Here is a 13,937-nt window from a genome sequence, read left to right on the forward strand (position 1 = left end):
CTCTTACTATAGTCTTTGGCTTAAAATCTAATTTGTCTGAGATAAGGATTGCTATTCCAGCTTCTTTTGATGTCCATTAGCATGATAAATCGTTCTCCACCCTCTCACATTCAATCTGGAAGTGTCTTTGGGTCTAAAATAAGTCTCCTGTAGACAGCATATTTATGGGTCTTTTTTAAAAAATCCATTCAGGTACCTCATGTCTTTTGATTAGAGCATTTACCCCATTTACATTCAGAGTAATTATTGAGAGATATGAATTTAGTGCTGTTGCATTACCTGTAATAAAGTCATTGTTCCTGTAGATTGTCTCTATTCACTCTGGTCTATCTTACTTTTGGGCTCTCTCTTCACTCAAAGAATCCCCTTTAATGTTTCTTGCAGGGCTGATTTAGTGCTCACAAATGTGTTTCGTTTTTCTTTCTCCTGGAAACTCTTTGTCTCTCCTTCCATTCTGAATGGCAGCCTTAATGGATAAAGTATTCTTGGCAGCATATTTTTCCCATTTCGCTCAGTGAATATATCATTCCAGTCTTTTCTGGCCTGCCAGGTCACTGTGGACGGGTCTGCATCCAGCCTTATGAGTCTACCCTTGTAGGTTAAGGACCTCTTGTCCCCAGCTTCTTTCAGGATTTTCTCTTTATCACGGAAACTTACAAGCTTCGCTATTATATGTCAAGGGGTTGACCTATTTTTACTGATTTTGAGGGTGGGTGTTCTCTGTGCTTTCTGGACTTGAATGCTTGTTTCCTTTCCCAGATTAAGGAAGTTCTCAGTTATAATTTGTTCAAATAAACATTCTGCCCCCCTCTCTTCATTTTCTGGGACTCCTATTATTTGAATATTATTTTGCTTTATGGAATCACTGCTTTCTTGAAGTCTCACTTTGTGATCCAGTAGTTGTTTTTCTCTCCTTTTTTCAGCTTTTTCATTTTTCATCATTTGCTCTCTATATCACTGACTCTCTCTTCTGCCTCATTTATCCTTGCTGTTAAAGCCTCTGTTATTGACTGCATCTCAGTAATATCAGTTTTAATTTCAGCCTGATTAGATTTTAGTTCTTTTATTTCTATAGTAAGGGATTCTCTAGTGTCCTGTATGCTTTTTTCAAGCCCAGACAGTATCAATATAATCATTGTTTTAACTTCCAGTTCAGAGGGAGGAGTTAAGATGGCGAGGAGTAGGGGTCCCCTTTGTCAGCTGGTCCCCTGAGTCGAGCTGGAAAGGTACCAGACCATCCTGAACATCCATGGAATCAGTCTGAAATGCAGGAAAACACATCTGGATCTCTACAAATGAACATCTCCAGCGATGAGTATTGAGGTACGAAGCGGGGAGCCCTGAAACCGCACACAGATATCGGAAGATAAACGGAAGGGGGATGGAGCCGTGGTGTTTGGGCACTGGGAAGCAGTAGCCATCTGCACTGGGGAACGGGAGGACTCGCGGACCGGCACCCGAGAGAGAGCAGACTGAGACCCTGAGCCAGGGAACGTGAGCAACCAGTCTGAAAACCGGACCTCCGGAGTGGGCGTGAACCACACTGAAATGGAGCTCCCGAGTGCATGGGGGTGGCTGGTGGCTGGTGGTGTTAGAAACACAAATGACAGAGATGGGCCAGCCCTGGAAGTGAGGGCTGGGACGCTGGGTGAGGGGCCCACATCCCGGGATGCTGCAGGGTTGACCAGCACCAACAGAAACAGAGTTAAAGTGGCCAGAGGGGCCCAGTGGAGAACGGTCTGTGATCCCTCTGTTCTGAGACAGAGGCTGAGATTCGGCCACTGATGCTCTGACTCTCAGAAGAGGCACAGCAAACCGCCAGGGAAATCTGCCACAGAACAAAAGCCTAGAAATACCGGCTTACAGTGTGCCCATCCCCATCCCCCATCGCAGGGGACACGGAGACTCTACCCAAATAGGGTTGCCTGAGTATCAGCACGGCAGGCCCCTCCCCCAGAAGGCAGGCTGAAAAATCAAGAAGCCCACATCCCTAAGGTCCCGATAAAACAAGTGCACACTGTCTGGGTCCTGGTCAATAATTTGGGCTCTGGACAATCCCGCAACCTCTCCTCATCAGAATAATGAGATGGAGAAATCCCCCCAGCAAAGAAAAGACAATGAGTCTGTGGCCTCTGCCACAGAACTAATGGATATGGATATAGCCAAATTATTAAAAATGGAGTTCAGAGTAACAATGGTCAAGGTGATGTGAAGACTTGAAAAAATATTAATGAAAATATAAACAAGAATATAGAATCTCTAAGGGCGGAAATGAGAGTGAATCTGGCAGAAATTAAAAATTCTATGAATCAAATGCAGTCAAAACTAGATGCTCTGATGGCCAGGGTGAATGAGGCAGAAGACATATCGGCAAATTGGAGGATGGGTTAGTAGAAGAGAAAGCTAAAATAGAAACTTGGCTCAAAAATATCCAATCTCAAGAATGTAGGTTACGGGAGATTACTGACTCAATGAAACATTCCAATGTCAGAATCATCGGCATCCCCGAGGAGGTGGAGAAAAACAGAGGTCTAGAAGAGATATTTGAACAAATTGTAGCTGATAACTTCCTTAATCTAGCAAAGGAAACAAGCATTCGTGAACAAGAGGCAGTGAGGACCCCTCCCAAGCTCGACCATGACAAACCTATGCCACGTCTTGTCATAGTGCAATTTGCAAATCTTAGATCCAAGGATACAGTATTGAAAGCATCCAGGGCAAAGAATTTTCTCATGTACAAAGGCAAAGGTATCACAATTACGTCAGACCTGTCTACACAGACCTGGAATGAGAGAAACGGTTGGGGGGGGGGCATTGTTAAAGCCCTTTCAGAGAAAAACATGCAGCCAAGGATCCTTCATCCAGCAAGGCTGCAATTCAGAATGGATGGAGAAATAAAGACCTTCCAGAATCGCCAGTCACTGAACAATTTCATAACCACAAAACCAGGCCTACAGGAAATATTAAGGGGCATTCTATAAAAGTAAAAAGGCTCCAAGAGTGATACAGAACAAGAAGTAACAATCTATAGAAACAAAGACTTTACTGGCAACATGGCATCATTAAAATCATAACTCTCAATAATCAGTCTCAATGTAAATGGCCTAAGTGCTCCCATAATGCCACAGGGTTGCAGATTGGATAAAAAGACATGACCCATCCATCTGCTGTCTACAAGAGACTCACTTTGAACCTAAAGATACATCCAGACTGAAAGTAAAGGGATGGAAAACCATTTTTCATGCCAGTGGACCTCAAAAGAAAGCTGGGGTAGCAATTCTCATATCAGACAGATTGGATTTTAAACTAAAGACTATAGTTAGAGACATAGAAGGGCACTATATTATTCTTTTTTTTTATTAATAATGATTTTTTATTATATTATGTTAGTCACCATACAGTACATCCCCGGTGGCACTATATTATTCTTAAAGGATGTATCCAACAAGTGGAAATGACAATTATAAACATATATGCCCCCAACAGGGGAGCAGCAAGATACACAAGCCAACTCTTGGGGCGCCTGGGTGGCTCAGTCATTAAGCGTCTGCCTTTAGCTCAGGGTGTGATCCTGGGGTCCTGGGGTCAAGCCCCATGTCGGGCTCTTCCACTGGGAGCCTGCTTCTTCCTCTCCCACTCCCCCTGCTTGTGTTCCCTCTCTCGCTGGCTGTCTCTCCCTCTGTCAAATGAATAAATAAAATCTTAAAAAAAAAAAAGATACACAAGCCAACTCTTAACCACAATAAAGAGACATATAGATAAAAATACACTAATAGTAGGAGACCTCAACACTCCACTATCAGAAATAGACAGATCACCTAAGCAAGAAATCAGCAAAGAAACAAGAGCTTTGAATGCCATACTTGATGAGTTGGACTTCATAGATATATATAGAACACTACACTCCTGAACCAAAGAATACTCATTCTATTCTAATGTCCATGGAACATTCTCGAGTATAGTCCATATTCTGGGTCACAAAACAGGTCTCAACCGATATCAAAAGACTGAAATTATTCCCTGCATATTCTCAGACCACAACGCTCTGAAATTGGAACTCAACCACAAGGAAAAATTTGGAAGAAACTCAAACACTTGGAGACTAAGAACCATCCTGGTCAGGAATGATTCGATAAACCAGGAAATCAAAAATCAATTTAAACAATTTATGGACACCAACGAGAATGAAAACACAACGGTCCAAAACCTATGGGATACTGCAAAGGCAGTCCTAAGGGGGAAATACATAGCCATCCAAGCCTCCCTCAAAAGAATAGAAAAATCTAAAATGCAGTTTGTATATTCTCACCTCAAGAAGCTGGAACAGCAACAGAGGGACAGGCCTAATCCACGCACAAGGAAGCAGTTGACCAAAATTAGAGGTGAAATCAATCAAGCAGAAACCAGAAGTACAGTAGAGCAGATCAACAGGACTAGAAGCTGGTTCTTTGAGAGAATCAATAAAATTGACAGACCACAGGCAAGACTTATCCAAAAGAATAGAGAAAGGACCCAAATTAATAAAATTATGAATGAAAAAGGAGAGGTCACAACCAACACCAATGAAATTGGAAAGATTATTAGAAACTTTTATCAACAGCTATATGGCAATAAATTAAGCAATCTGGAAGACATGGACGCCTTCCTGGAAACCTATAAACTACCAAGACTGAAACAGGAAGAAATTGATTTTTTAAACAGGCCAGTTAATTATGAAGAGATTGAGTCAGTGATAAAAGACCTTCCAAATAACAAAACTCCAGGCCCAGACGGTTTTCCTGGGGAATTCTACCAAACATTCAAAGAAGAAATAATACCTCTTCTCCTAAAGCTATTTCAAAAAATAGAAACAGAAGGAAAGCTACCAAACTCCTCCTATGAAGCCAATATTACCTTGATCCCCAAACCAGGCAAAGACCCCATCAAAAAGGAGAATTACAGTCCGATTTCCCTAATGAATATGGACGCCAAAATCCTCAACAAGATCCTGGCTAATAGAATCCAACAGTACATTAAAAGGATTATCCATCATGACCAAGTGTGATTCATCCCTGGGATGCAAGCGTGGTTCAACATTCGCAAATCGATCAGCGTGATACATCATACCAACAAGAAAAGACTCAGGAACCATATGATCCTCTCAATTGATGCCGAAAAAGCATTTGACAAAATACAGCATCCTTTCCTGAGTAAAACCCTTCACAGTGTAGGGATAGAGGGTACATTCCTCAATCTCATAAAAACCATCTATGAAAAGCCTACAGCAAATAGTATTCTCAATGGGGAAAAGCTGGAAGCCTTTCCCTCAAGATCAGGAACATGACAAGGATGCCCACTCTCACCATTACTATTCAACATAGTAGTAGAAGTCCTTGCAACAGCACTCAGACAACAAAAAGGGATCAAAGTTATCCAAATCAGCAAAGATGATTTGTCTCTCTTCGCAGATGACATGATACTTTACATGGAAAACCCAAAAGAATCCATGCCCAAATTATTAGAAGTTATAGAGCAATTCAGTAATGTGGCGGATACAAAATCAATGCTCAGAAATCAGTTGCATTTCTATACACAAATAATGAGATTGAAGAAAGAGAAATTAGGGAATCCATCCCATTTACAATAGCACCAAAAACCATACGTTACCTTGGAATTAACTTAACCAGAGACGTAAAGGACCTATATTCTAGAAACTATAAATCACTCTTGAAGACATTGAAGAAGACACAAAAAGATGGAAAAATATTCCATGCTCATGGATCGGAAGAATTAACATAGTTAAAATGTCCATGCTACCCAAAGCAACCTACACTTTCAATGCTATCCCGATCAAAATACCAAGGACAGTTTTCAAAGAGCTGGAACAAACAGCCCTTAAATTTGTATGGAACCAGAAAAGGCCCCGACTCACCAAGGAACTGTTGAAAAGGAAAAACAAAGCTGGGGCATCACAATGTCGGATTTCGAGCTGTACTACAAAGCTGTGATCAGAAAGACAGCTTGGTACTGGCACAAAAACAGACACATAGACCAATGGAACAGAACAGAGAACCCAGAAGTGGACCCTCGGCTCTTTAGGCAACTGATCTTTGACAAAGCAGGAAAAAACATCCAGTGGAATAAAGACAGTCTCTTCAATAAATGGTGCTGGGGAAATTGGACAGCTACATGCAGAAGAATGAAACTTGACGACTCTTTCACACCATACACAAAGATAAACTCCAAGTGGATGAAAGACCTCGATGTGAGACAGGAATCCATCAAAATTCTAGAGGAGAACATAGGCAGCAACCTCTTTGACATCGGCCAAAGCAACCTTTTTCATGACACATCTCCAAAGGCAAGAGAAACAAAAGAAAAAATGAACTTGTGGGACTTCATCAAGATAAAAATCTTCTGCACAGCCAAGGAAACAGTCAAAAAAACTAAGAGGCAGCCCACGGAATGGGAGAATAGATTTGCAAATGATGCTACAGATAAGACTGGTATCCAAGGACTACAAAGAACTTTTCAAGCTCAATATGTGAGAAACAAATAAACAAATCATAAAATGGGCAGAAGATATGAACAGACACTTTTCCAATGAAGACATACAAATGGCTAATAGACACATGAGAAAATGTTCAAAATCATTAGCTATCAGGGAAATTCAAATCAAAACCACAGTGAGAAACCACCTTATGCCAGTTAGAATGGCAAAAATAGACAAGGCAAGAAACAACAATTGCTGGAGAGGATGTAGAGAAAGGGGATCCCTCCTACATTGTTGGTGGGAATGCAAGTTGGTACAGCCACTCTGGAAAACAGTGTGGAGTTCCCTTAAAAAGTTAAAAATTGAGCTATCCTATGATCCAGCCATTGCACTACTGGGTATTTCCCCCAAAGATACAGGCGTAGTGAAGAGAAGGGCCATATGCATCCCAATGTTCATAGCAGCATTGTCCACAATAGCTAAATTGTGGAAGGAGCCGAGATGCCCTTCAACAGATGACTGGATTAAGAAGTTGTGGTCCAGGGGCACCTGGGTGGCACAGCGGGTAGGCGTCTGCCTTCGGCTCAGGGCGTGATCCCGGTGTTATGGGATGGAGCCCCACATCAGGCTCCTCCGCTGTGAGCCTGCTTCTTCCTCTCCCACTCGCCTGCTTGTGTTCCCTTTCTCGCTGGCTGTCTCTATCTCTGTCGAATAAATAAATAAAATCTTTAAAAAAAAAGTTGTGGTCCATATATACAATGGAATATTACTCAGCTATCAGAAAGAACGAGTTCTCAACATTTGCTGCAACATGGACAGCACTGGAGGAGATAATGCTAAGTGAAAAAATTCAAGCAGAGAACGACAATTAGCATATGATTTCTGATCTATGGAACATAAGAACTATGAAGATCGGTAGGGAAAGAAAGGGATAAAGAAAGGGGGGGGGGTAATCCAAAGGGGGAATGAAGTATGAGAGACTATGGACTATGAGAAACAAACTTCAGAGGGGATTGGGGTGGGGCAGTGGGTTAGACTCGAACTTTACATCAGAAACCAGGGATGTACTGTATGGTGACTAACATAATATAATAAAAAAACATTAAAATAAAAAAAATTCAAATATAGAAAAAAAAAGTAAGAGCTCTTATTTTGAAAAAAAAGGAAAATTGGGGAAAGTTTACTTAGAATAACTATAAAAAAGAGGATTTAAGTAAATAAAATCAGATACGTAACAGGATTGATATCACAGAAATGGAAATATATTACAAATACGTAAGTACAAGAAACCAATATGAACAATACAACAGCAAGTTTAGTAATGTAGAGGAAAGAGATACATTCCTAGTAGCATACAATTTATCAATACTGAATCATGAAGAAATAGAAAATTTGAACACACCAGTAATAAGGAGAATGAATTAGAAATCAAAAATTCCCCTTTGTGGTTCACAATGGACCCCTTCTCTGAAGAATTGACCTTGTCCAAATGGAGGCATTTGCATTCCTCACCTCTACCTCCATGTTATGTTTGTAAATGTCTAACACCCAGCTTTCTTTTTTTTTTTTATATCTTTTCTTTTTTTTAAACTATTTTTATTTATTTATTTATTTTTGATGTAAAGTTCAATGATTCATTAGTTGCGTATAAGACCCAGTGCACCATGCAATACGTGCCCTCCTTACTACCCATCACCAGCCTATCCCATTCCCCCAACCCCCTCCCCTCTGAAGCCCTCAGTTTGTTTCTCAGAGTCCATAGTCTCTCATGCTTCATTCCCCCTTCTGATTACTCCCCCTTTCTTTATCCCTTTCTTCTCCTACCGATCTTCCTACTTATGTTCCATAGATGAGAGAAACCATATGATAATTGTCTTTCTCTGCTTGACTTATTTCACTTAGCATTATCTCCTCCCAGCTTTCTGAAAAAGAAATATATGCCTCTGTCTGTGTCTATATGTCTACTTTTATTATAATTTTTACTGATATGAAAGATGTGTAGCATACAATAATAATAAAATAGCCAATACTCTTTATTGTAAAAAAAGAAATTTCCCTTTGCTGTGCAGAAACTTTGTATCTCGATGAAGTCCCAATAGTTCATTTTTTATTTTGTTTCCCTGGCCTTTGAAGATGTGTCTAGCAAGAAGTCGCCGTGGCCGAGGTCAAAGATGCTTTGCTCTCCTCTAGGATTTTGATAGATTTGTCTCACATTTAGATCTTTCATCCATTTTGAGTTTATTTTTGTGTATGGTGTAAGAGAATGGTCCAGTTTCATTCTTCTGTGTGTGGCTGTCCAGTTTTCCCAACACCGTTTGTGGAAAAGACTGTCTCTTTTCTGTCGGCTATTCTTTCCTGCTATGTCGAAGATTAGTGGACCATAGAGTTGAGGGTCCATTTCTGGGTTCTCTATTCTGTTCCATCTATTTATGTGTCTGTTTGTGCCAGTACCATACTGTCTTAATGATTACAGCTTTGTAATACAGCTTGAAGTCTGGAATTGTGATGCCACCAGTTTGAGTTTTTCTGTTTCAACACTCCTTTACCTACTTGGGGTCTTTTCCGGTTCCATTTGGCACCATTTTTCTAACACAGCCAGACTTCAGAGAGCAACACAGTGGCCCCCAGTGGAGGTGGGGCACACTTACATCAAATCCCGTGCCCTTGTGCTTGGAGAGGGCTTCTCTGTCCCCGCACCCCGGGGCAGGACTGACTCTGAGCCAGTGCAGACGGCCTCTCCCTGAGAAGAGCAAAACAGGCAGCACACTGCATGCATCAAGTCTACTGATGTATGCATCAAGTACCTCAACGCATACCCTTCAGTTCTGCTGGAAATAGGACCAGGCTCTATCTTTTTTTCTTATTCTTTTCTTTTCCCTTTAGAAGCAAGCTTATAATTTTTTGTTTGTTAGTTTGTTTTTTCATTTCCTTTTCTCTCTCTCCCTGTCTCTCTCTCTCAGGATCAGGCTTCTTTTATTCTTTTCTCTCCCCCCCTCCCAGTTCTTTTTCTTTGGAATCAGGGTTATGGGGCCTGATTTTGCCTATCTGTTGGTTTTTTTTCATTCTCTTTCCTTTTCTCTCTCTCTCTCTCTCTGGTTTTTGTTTGTTTGGTTGTTTGGTTTTTGGAGGAGGCTTTTTTTTTTTCTTTTCTCCCCCCTCTCCTTTTTTTTTCTTTTTCCTCTGTTCCTTTTTTTCCCCAAGGCTTTTTTTTAAACAAACAAATCAAGGCACACCTAGATAAAGGTCCAAGCACTCCCCAGTGCAAACAAGGAGGAACTCTGGAGAGGACGGACCAGTGGGAAAGAGCAGCCAAAACGCAAGAGCAGAGTGCACACAGCATACACCAGAAACACTTCCTGAAGTGCCAGGCCCTGGACAGTGTATGACCTCTTTTTAATATAGCATTACTCTGAGGTGCAGGAAACATAACAATGTTTCATAACACACAAAAGATAGAAACTAAGCCAAAATGACAAGATGGAGGAATTCTCAAATAAAGGTCAGGAAGATATCATAGCCAGGGACTTGCTGCAAATGGATACAAGCAATATATCTGAAGAAGAACTTAGATCGACAGTCATAAGACTACTAGCTGGACTTGAAGAAAGCATAGAAGGCACCAGAGAAACCCTTGCTGTAGAGATAAAAGACCTAAAAACTAGTCAGGCTGAAATTTAAAAATGCCACTACTGACATATAACTGCAAAAGAGATGGGATAGAATCACAATAAGGATTGAAGCAGCAGGGGAAAAAATAGGTGATGTAAAATATACAATTGTGGAAAATAATGAAACTGAAAAGAAGAGGGAAAGAAAATTAGGAGATCACGAAGATAGACTTAGGGAGCTCAGTGATTCCATAAAACAAAGTAACAACCATATCATAGGAGTCTCAGAAGAAGAGTTGAGGGGAAAAGGGCAGAAGGTTTATTTAAACAAATTGTAGCTGAGAGCTTCTGTAATCTGGGGAAAGAAACAGGCATTCCAGTCCAAAAGGCACAGAGAACTCCCTTCAAAATCAACAAAAACAGGCCAACACAACATGTCATAGTGAAAGTTGCAAAACGCAAAGAGAAGGAGAGAATTCTGAAAGCAGCTAGGGAAACAGTTCCTTAACCTACAAGGGTAGACACCCAAGGCTAGCAGCAGAACTGTCCACAGAGACCTGGCAGCCAGAAAGGAGTGGCATGATATATTCAACATGCCTCATGGGGAAAATATGCAGCCAAGAATACTTTATCCTTCAGAATAGAAGGAGAGATAGTTTCCAAGACAAACAAAACTAAAGGAGTTTGTGAACACTAAACCAACCCTGAAAGAAATATTAAAGGGGACCCTTTGAGCAGAAAGAGAGACCAAAAGTAATAAGGGCTAAAAAGGGATAGGGTATCAGAAAGGATAAATAAACAAGACCCATCGATACGCTGCTTATAAGAGGGTCGTTTTAGACCCAGATTGAAAGTGAAGGGGTGGAGCACAATTTGCTGTGCTAATAGATATCAAAAGGAAGCTGGAGCGGCCATCCGTATATCAGAAAATTAGATTTTAAACAAAGACTGTGATAAGAGATGAAGAAGGACTCTATATCAGAATAAAAGTGTCTATCAAACAAGAAGATCAAACCATTATAAATATTTATGCCCCCAAATTGGGAGCAGCCAAATGTATAAACAATTAATAACAATCTTAAAGAAACTCATTGATAATAATACAACAGTAGGGGACTTTAACACCACACTCACCACAATGGACAGATCATCTAAGCAGAAAGTCAACAAGGGAACAAGGGCTTTGAATGACACACTGGACCAGATAGACCGCACAGATATATTCAGAGTGTTTCACCCCAAAGTAGCAGAATACACATTCTATTCAAGTGCACATGGAACATTCTCCAGAATAGGTCACGAACTGGGTCACAAATCAGGAGTCAACTGGTACAAAAGGATTGAGATGATACCATTCATATTTTCAGACCACAATGCTATGAAACCTGAAGTCAATCACAAGAATGAATCTGGAAGGACCACAAATACATGGAGGTTAAAGAACATCCTACTAAAGAATGAATGGGTCAACCAGAAATTAAAGAAGAATTAAAAGAATACATGGAAGGAAATGAAAATGAAAACGTGACAGTTGAGAACCTTTGGGATGCAGCAAAGGCAGACCTAAGAGGGAATTATGTAGCAATACAGGCCTTTCTCAAGAAACAAGAAAACTCTCAAATACACAAGCTAACCTTGCACCTAAAGGAGCTGGAAAAAGAAGAGCAAATAAAGCCTAAACCCTGCAGGAGAAGAGAAATAATAAAGATTACAGTAGAAATCAATGCTACAGAAATTTAAAAAAAATGGTAGAGCAGATCAACAAAACTAGGAGCTGGTCCTTAGAATGAATTCACAAGATTGATAAAATCCAAGCCGGACTTATCAAAAAGAAAAGAGAAAGGACCCAAATAAATAAAATCATGAATGAAAGACCAATGCTGCAGAAATATAAACAATTATAAGAGCATATTATGAGTAATTACATGCCAACAAATTAGGCAATCTGGACAAAATGGATGCATTCCTAGAAACGTATAAACTACCACAACTGAAATGGGAAGAAATAGAAAATCTGAACAGACCCAATAGCCAGTGAAGAAATCAAAGCAATAATCGAAACTCTCCCAACAAACAAGAGTCCAGGGCTGGATGGCTCCCCAGGGGATTTTTTTTAAATGTTTTTTTTATTATATTATGTTAGTCACCATACAGTACATCCCTGGTTTCTGATGTAAAGTTTGATGATTCATTAGTTGTGCACAACACCCAGTGCACCATGCAATATGTGCCCTCCTTACTACCCATCACCAACCTATCCTATTCCCCCATCCCCCTCCCTTCTGAAGCCCTCAGTTTATTTCTCAGAGTCCATAGTCTCTCATGCTTCATTCCCCCTTCTGAATTCTAACAAACATTTAAAGAAGAATTAATACCTATTTTTCTGAAGCTGTTCCATAAAATAAAAATGGAAGGAAAACTTCCAAACTCATTCTATGGGGCCAGCATTACCTTGATCCCCAAACCGAAGACCCCACCAAAAAGGAGAAATACAGGCCAATATCCCTGATGAACATGGATGCAAAAATATTCTCACCAAGACACTAGCTAATAGTATCCAAAAGTACATTAAAAGGATTATTCACCAAACCAGGTGGGATGTATTCCTGGGTAGCAGGGGTGGTTCAACATCCCCAAATCAATCAATGTGGTACACCACATTAATAAAAGAAAGGATATGAAACATGATCCTCTCAATAGATGCAGAAAAAGCTTTTGACAAAATATAGCATACTTTCTTGGGGGAAAAAAAAGACCCTCAACAAAGTGGGGATAGAGGGAACATACCTCAACATCATAAAGGCCGTATATGAAAGACCCACAGCTAATATCATCCTCAAGGGGGAAAAACTGAGAGCTTTTCCCCTAACCCTAAAGTCAGGAAAACGACACCGATGTCCACTCTCACCACTGTTGTTCACCATAGTACTGGAAGTCCTAGCCTCAGCAATCAGACAACAAAAATAAATAAAAGGCATCCAAATTGGAAAAGAAGAACTCAAACCTTCACTCTCTGCAGATGACACTCTAAGTCGAAAACCCAAAAGACTTCACAAAAAAATTGCCAGAACTGAATACAGGAATTCAGCAAACTGGCAGGATATAAAATCAATGCACAGAAGTCTGTTGCATTTCTATACACCAACAATGAAGCAGCAGAAACAAAAATCAAGGAATTGATCACAGTTACAACTGCACCCAAAACCATAAGATAACATAGGAGTAAACCTAACCAAAGGCCTTAAAAGATCTGTACTCTGATAACTATAGAATGCTTATGAAAGAAACTGAGGAAGACACAAAGCAATGGGAAAACATTCTATGCTCATAGATTGGAAGAACAAATGCTGTTAAAATGTCTATGCTGCCCAGAGCAATCTACACATTCAATGCCATCCCAGTCAAATACCACCAGCATTTTTCACAGAGCTGGAACAAACAATTCTAAAATTTGTATGGAACAAGAAAAGACCCCGAATAACAAAAGGAGTGTTGAAAAAAAAAACCAAAGCTGGAAGCATCACAATTCTGGACTTCAAGCTATATTACCAAGTCATAGTCATCAAGACAGTATGGTACCAGCACAATACCAGGCACAGATCAATGGAACAGAATAGAAAAGCCAGAAATGGACCTCAACTCTATGGTCAACTAATCTTCGACAAAGCAGGAAAAAGACAGTCTCGAATGAAACTGGACCATTTTCTTACACCATACACAAAAATAATTTCCAAATGGATAAAAGACCTAAATGAGAGACAGGAAACCATCAAGATCCTAGAGGAGAACATGTGTGGCAGCATCTTTGACCTTGGCCGCAGCAACTTCTTCAAAGGCAAGGGAAACAAAATAATCCG

This window comes from Ursus americanus, chromosome 28 (genome assembly GCF_024610735.1).
Source record: "Ursus americanus isolate L20-20 chromosome 28, mUrsAme1.1.p, whole genome shotgun sequence".
Lineage (NCBI taxonomy): Eukaryota > Metazoa > Chordata > Mammalia > Carnivora > Ursidae > Ursus > Ursus americanus.